This window comes from Oryzias latipes, chromosome 22, assembly GCF_053564925.1.
Source record: "Oryzias latipes strain Hd-rR chromosome 22, Olatipes_Hd-rR_3.1".
NCBI lineage: Eukaryota > Metazoa > Chordata > Actinopteri > Beloniformes > Adrianichthyidae > Oryzias > Oryzias latipes.
The window spans coordinates 2,764,251-2,770,250 of NC_136258.1; the positions used below are offsets into that span (position 1 = coordinate 2,764,251).

General features: G+C 41.2%; 1 protein-coding gene across 2 annotated transcripts in view; it reads right to left on the minus strand.

The window, feature by feature from the left end:
• Nucleotides 1–5,564, minus strand: part of LOC144988994 (uncharacterized) — a 65,596-nt gene extending 60,032 nt beyond the window's left edge. For both annotated transcript variants that reach the window (XR_013653112.1, XM_078940535.1), the window contains exon 1: nucleotides 4,409–5,564. The gene's annotated coding sequence lies outside the window, so the exon portion shown is untranslated. The remainder of the gene's footprint in view (nucleotides 1–4,408) is intronic.
• Nucleotides 5,565–6,000: the final 436 nt, after the last annotated feature.

Consider the following 6,000-nt stretch of genomic DNA (forward strand, 5'->3'; position numbering starts at 1 on the left):
AGCTTTTACTCTAACCACCATAAATTGGTTGAGGCCTGAATTCTTTCGCTTTATCTTTGCTCCCTAAAAGAGTAGCTGTTACATCAGCTTCCCCCTTGAATTCCTCTCTGATTCTCCAAACAGAGAGCTCTCTGACAGCTGTCAACTGGAGGATAGACATTCACTGTTCATAAGCACTTCACTCAGCTCTAGCCATCCTCCTGTCTTTGGGGGGCAAATATGGAAATGATGACGAACTAAGGTAGATTTTGATGCAAGAATTTTTCTCTATAATCTTAAATTTATTCTATTGGCGAATGTGGGTTTAGCTAAAAACTCTGCAGATGTAGCTGTTTTTATGTTAAAGGAATGCTGGAGAGCAGTTAGGTGGAGCATGATGGTTTTTTGTGTTTTGTTTTTATTTTGTTGCTTGTAAAAAAAACTAACAAACAGGCAAAATGTTACACACAGCTTAACATTTATGTAAAAAAAAAGTTTCAATATATTAATTATTTATGTAAACACACCTCAAGGCTATTGTTTTTAGATGTTTTAATCAGAGAGCATGATAACAGTTTGTGCATCTTAGTTATCAATTTACAGCAACCACAATCGTGTTTTCATGGCTTACACATCTTTAACCCTTGTGCTATCCTAGGCACTTTGACGTTGGGAGTTGGGTCATCTAGACCCACCAGACAGTGCTCTGAACCTTTTTTCTACAATGATTTGTGATCTTCACTGGATGACATGAAATCCTCTCCACCTTTATCCACCTTTGTCATGGTAGGGAGAACACGTCAATGGAAGGGTGGGGTCATCTAAGATAGCACAAGGGTTAAATGTAAGGGTAAGGAGGAAAAAAAGAAACTTTAATTTAGACCTGAAAAGAAAACTGCAACAAGACCTCCAGAGCACCAGGGAGCGCTAAAGTGTCTATTGGAAAATGACCTTAATTTATGGGTTATTTCTTTGGTGCAGGTTCTTTTGTAATGCACTGTTGCTACCCCGTCTGTAGTGGCTACCAAATCAGTACACTGAATACTTGAAATGCGTCTACTTCTGCTCAAAGCATTTTACAGCACCTACCGGTTTGAGTGTCTCCTGAGAAGTTAACAATAAGTACCTATTAAAATGTCTAAAATAATGGAAATTTTTATTTTAATGCTCACTAAAACAAAAAAAAGAACAGTCTGATCCTTATTGCACATGGAGAATTCGACCTGTACAGATCTGCACCTGTACAAATTCGGAGCGCACAAATTGGTCTACCCGATCCCTACCACGGTTGTCCAAATGTTTTCTTCTGTTTTGTTTAATGGCAGTTTGCTCCCCAGTCTATGAGGATACACTATTGGTTAACACAACCTGCGTTTCCATTACACATGCGCAAAACTTTATCAAAATTCTAGAAATGTTAAAAAACACAATTTCACAATAAAGCTCTTTCTATTAAATCATTGTACAAATAAACACAATCCAACTCATGCAATAAGTCATTTAAAACATGGAGACAGATGTGAACAATATTTTGATTTACTGCAGATACATTTAACGTTCTGCCCTGGCGCTAGCACTCATGATCATCTAAAGAAGCGGCTATGGATGAAGGGATTTTAGTTGGTGATTTTACAGAAGAGCTGTGGATCCAAAAATTCCACATGATAACGCTCAACTTTTGATGAGGTATGTGATGCAGTGCCTAAGGGAGCCAGTTCCTACCAAGAATCGCATTCACATCTGGTTCCTGGTCACGTGACTCATGTAATTAAAAAAATGTTTCCATTGCAGTTTTGCATAATATGTCAATTTTGATATACTTCAAAAACCACCTCCTTCAAGCGCAAAAACTTTTTTAAAGAAATGCGAGTTTGTTGAAATTTGTTGTTTCCTTTAGGCGAATTTACTAATGTAATACCAATTTGCGCAATTTCATTGTTAATGGAAACGCTGCTACAGACACTATATGAAGGGTTAATTTGACTGCAAAAAAGGCTGAAGTAGTTCGGGTGGGGGCAACTCAAGTAAAAAGCCCTCATTTCTCCCCTTTTTCTGCTGCCAACTTGTCTGGCAAAAAAATAAAAAAAACATCAAACATACAGAAGAATGCCTCTGAGCCGTGTGGTTTCCATGATATCACGCATCATTAAGATTTTCATTGTCTGTATTGACAACAATTTTCGATAATGATGTGTTGCATTTAGGCAAAGTTTTTATATTCTACAATGGTGTAATTCCGTGGGGGAAGCTGTCTGTTGTTGATTAAAAAAACACGGAGATATTAATTGTTTAGGTGGTTTGGACAATCGTAACGGAGGCAAAGCTGTCAGGAAATCCTATCCGGAACCCAAGGTCATTCAAATTGCTTAACTGTCGCAATGTTGGCGACAAGAGGAAGTTATATAGGGTTTGCGTATGTATGGTACTGATCAAGTTTCCGGTACAGATTGGATATCGACATGCATCATTTTAGTGCAGGAGAGTTGATGATGATGATGGCAGTTAAGAGCTCAGAGGCTGATGAAACTGCAGCAAGATGACTCTTTGGTTCATCGTGCGTTCACCAGGTGAAAGCAATCTCCCTTTCTAGTTGTAGCTGATTTAATAAAGCTCCTTCCTCCTCTTGTGACAGCTTTCAGCAATGAAAAGCTCTTCTCTTTTAATGCCCAGAGTTCTGGTCACAATCTAGGTCACACACAGAGAACAGCAAACAATCAAGGAACCAGCAATCCAAAACTCAATATCAAAAGACAGAGAAAAGTCTCAAGAGAATACAGATTCTATCACAGAGAAAAGCAGCTTCTCGCTGATATGAAGCCGGAATGTTGTCTGTCGGTTCAAAGGTGATACAAAGAGCCATTTATCTCAATTTTAAAATCAGCCGATCTAAAGTTACCCCGCAAAACAGTCGAAGAGTTATGGTATGTCAAAGAGCATTAGCTGACGCTGACGACATCTCCGGTTTTAAAGGGTAAATAAAAGTAATGCAACATTCCTTTGTTAATTGCTTATTTGATTGCTTATTATTAATTAAAGCAATAAAGCAACACCCATGTGCTCAGACTTCATTGACTTTTGTTCCTAAAAGTCAAAGTAACAAGTGACTTATACCCTAATGATGACCAGCAAAGACTCTACAAATCACAGTGTAAATGAGAACGTATGCCAGATTGTGTTATCAGGGTTTGTTCACCAGTGATCTGCTGGACATGAACCATAGCTTCAGATTTCTGTCTAGTGTTATGTCTGTGGTTCTGCTGATTGTCTTTCAATGACAAACCCTCTGAATTGTCTGTTTGTGTGCCAGGTGTTAAGACAGGTGCATAAACAGGCAGCACACTGGAGTTTGTACTCCTCGGCCTCGCCTGCATTTGCTATCCAACATTCTATCTCTGAGCTGGCTGTGCTTTCACAGGCCAAGCTCTGCAACTAAATTGTCCTCTCCATGTTGCATAAGAGTCTTTTTGAGGGCTGGTAAACAAACCTGCTTGTTAGTGAAGCTGTTGCAATCCTTCTGTCAGATGTGAGGAAACAAGAAGTTTTATCCCATAGGTGAGTTTTTCACAAAGGGCACAAAGCAGCTTTATTGTACTCTAATTCACTAAACCTGGTATCTCTATGTATAAAAAATTTTTTTCTCTTTATTCAGACTCTTGCAAAGCAAGTATCTTTGCACTTTTACTTGTCACACCAAAGTATTCCTTTAAAACCTGAGGGAATGCACCTAGTTAGTTAAGAGTAGCATAGATATACAGTGCAGCTGCTTTAAAGTAAGACATGGCTTTCTTCTCTGCCCCAATTTGAGCTGCTATGAATAATGGATATATTTGCAAGAAAAATATACATCTTTTTTCTTTGTCTTTAGTACAATATTTGCATAATATTTTATAACAAAAGTTAAATGTAGTGGTTCATTGATGTTGGGAAGGTTGTTCTGTGCGTCAGCACATACTCATCAGCCAGCACGGCCGCTGATGTGATACAAGTTATCTTTTGCTCATTTAAATAAACCACAACAAGATCAGATAGACTTCGTTTGAACTCCTCCAACAAAATAAGTTCACGGAGAGAAGAGAAATCATCCACTTTGGATGCCGTGCACCAGCGGTCAAAAAGAACACACTTTTCCCGAGCAAACTCCACATGAGTTTGAGACAAAGATTTTTTCTGCTTTTTTCTGGCGGTAGGCTTTAGGCACTAGCTCATAGGCCTGTAAAACAGCCGATTTAACCTTATCATAATTCAAGCTGTCCTCAAGAGGGAGCGACGCTACGACCTCTTGAGCCTTTCCACACATTTTGCAGTGAAGCAGTAATGGCCAAACATCACGGGGCCAATTTAACGTGCTAGCAATATGCTCAAAGGACGCAAAATACGACTCCACTTCACTCTCCCAAAAAGCGGGCACAAGTGGAATTATTTTACTTACATCAAGCAAACTGGTGGAATATCCAAGGAGGGGAGGGTTTGCGCTGTTAACTGAGGATACCGGAAGCTGAGCCTTCGCCTCCAACTTCGGCTGACGGATCCTGACAGCTGTTTGAGCTTCGATTTCTATTCTCTTAATCTCCAGCTGCATGTGGCGGGTTTACGCCCTTTCCTGTCCGTCAAGTTGCAGACGGGCAAGCCGGACTTTCAGTCGCACCTCATCCCGTGACCCACCGCTGCCGGGAGAGAGCAGATCATAGCGAGGGAGGCTGAAGGGCGTTTTTCCCCGTTCGAGCCTCTCATCACTCTCCAGCACCAGAGATGTCTCCGTGTGCACACGATCATCCGGGCGCCGCTGTCACGCAACCTCTTCACGAGGCGCCGTCCATGGACAACAGGCACCTCAGTGACAAGCAGACGAACCACGCCCATTCTCATCAGATCACCCACCAAGAGATCCTTAAGAGCCTGCTTGTTAATAGGTTTGGAAAATGAAATGCCAAAATGACTTGAAATTTGCTCCAAATCGCACTTGTGGCACGTGTTTCACAAAGATAAGGATGGGTGAGCAATAAAATGCTCCAGACTAAAGCCAGTCGCCATGGTTTTCACCCCTTTACAGGTATGCGTGCGTGGCACAAACAGAACCGCAACAAGGACACGTCAGCACCCCTGCGCAGCCGCCAAATACACAAACTGCAGAGCAGACAGCCACGTATACCATATAAGATATCCTGGATGAGCCCCCACTTATGTTGCATCCCACCCCAAGGGAGGGAGAAAATAGGTAGCGTAAAGAAAATAAAGTTAAGGCGGTAAAGGTTAAAGGCTGTCAGTGCAGCCGTTTATTTGAATGACAGCTGCAAAGGTGAAAGAAGGTAACAAACATAAATGCTCAGGCACTAATGCAATAAATAACAAAACCAAAGAGGGACTTTAAACTAGCAGGACATCACCAAAACACTAAACATAACGGAAAACAAAGACCACACGCAAGAGGGAAAATCAGGCAGTTTCCACAGGCTTCTAATGCCAAGTCCGACAACAGGAGCCAGCTGATGAAACAGATTCCTCCCAGGAATTCAGCTGCCACTGGAACAGGGGTTGCTTGAGGCTTTTATGCTTACCGCCCAGCCTGGTGATTGGAGGAGGGAAGGGGGCTGCAATCATCTCCTGCAGGAGGTGAAGTCAGATGGTGTGGTATATATATATATATATTATTTTATTTTATTTATTTATTTTGAGAAAGAGCAGTTGGTCACAGCATGTTCATGAGTGAGTGAACTTTCTTGGACACTCCTGCAGTTGAAAAAACTCTCTCAGCTGCCACATTTGTCCAGGGAATACACAAATGCACATGGGCCAGTTTGGAGAGCAGAGGGATTTCCACCACAACAATGGGTCTTCAGTGATCTCTTTTTCCACAATGAAGGTCGCTGATGTAGGGGCATAAGAAGTCATCTTGAAGGTTTGACCCAGAAGATCAACTAGTGCAGACTTTCAGATATAATGTTGCCGACATAATGTTTTACAGGGTCTACAAACGAAAATAAGAGATCGCTACTTGATGATAATGCACAGAATTCAATCACT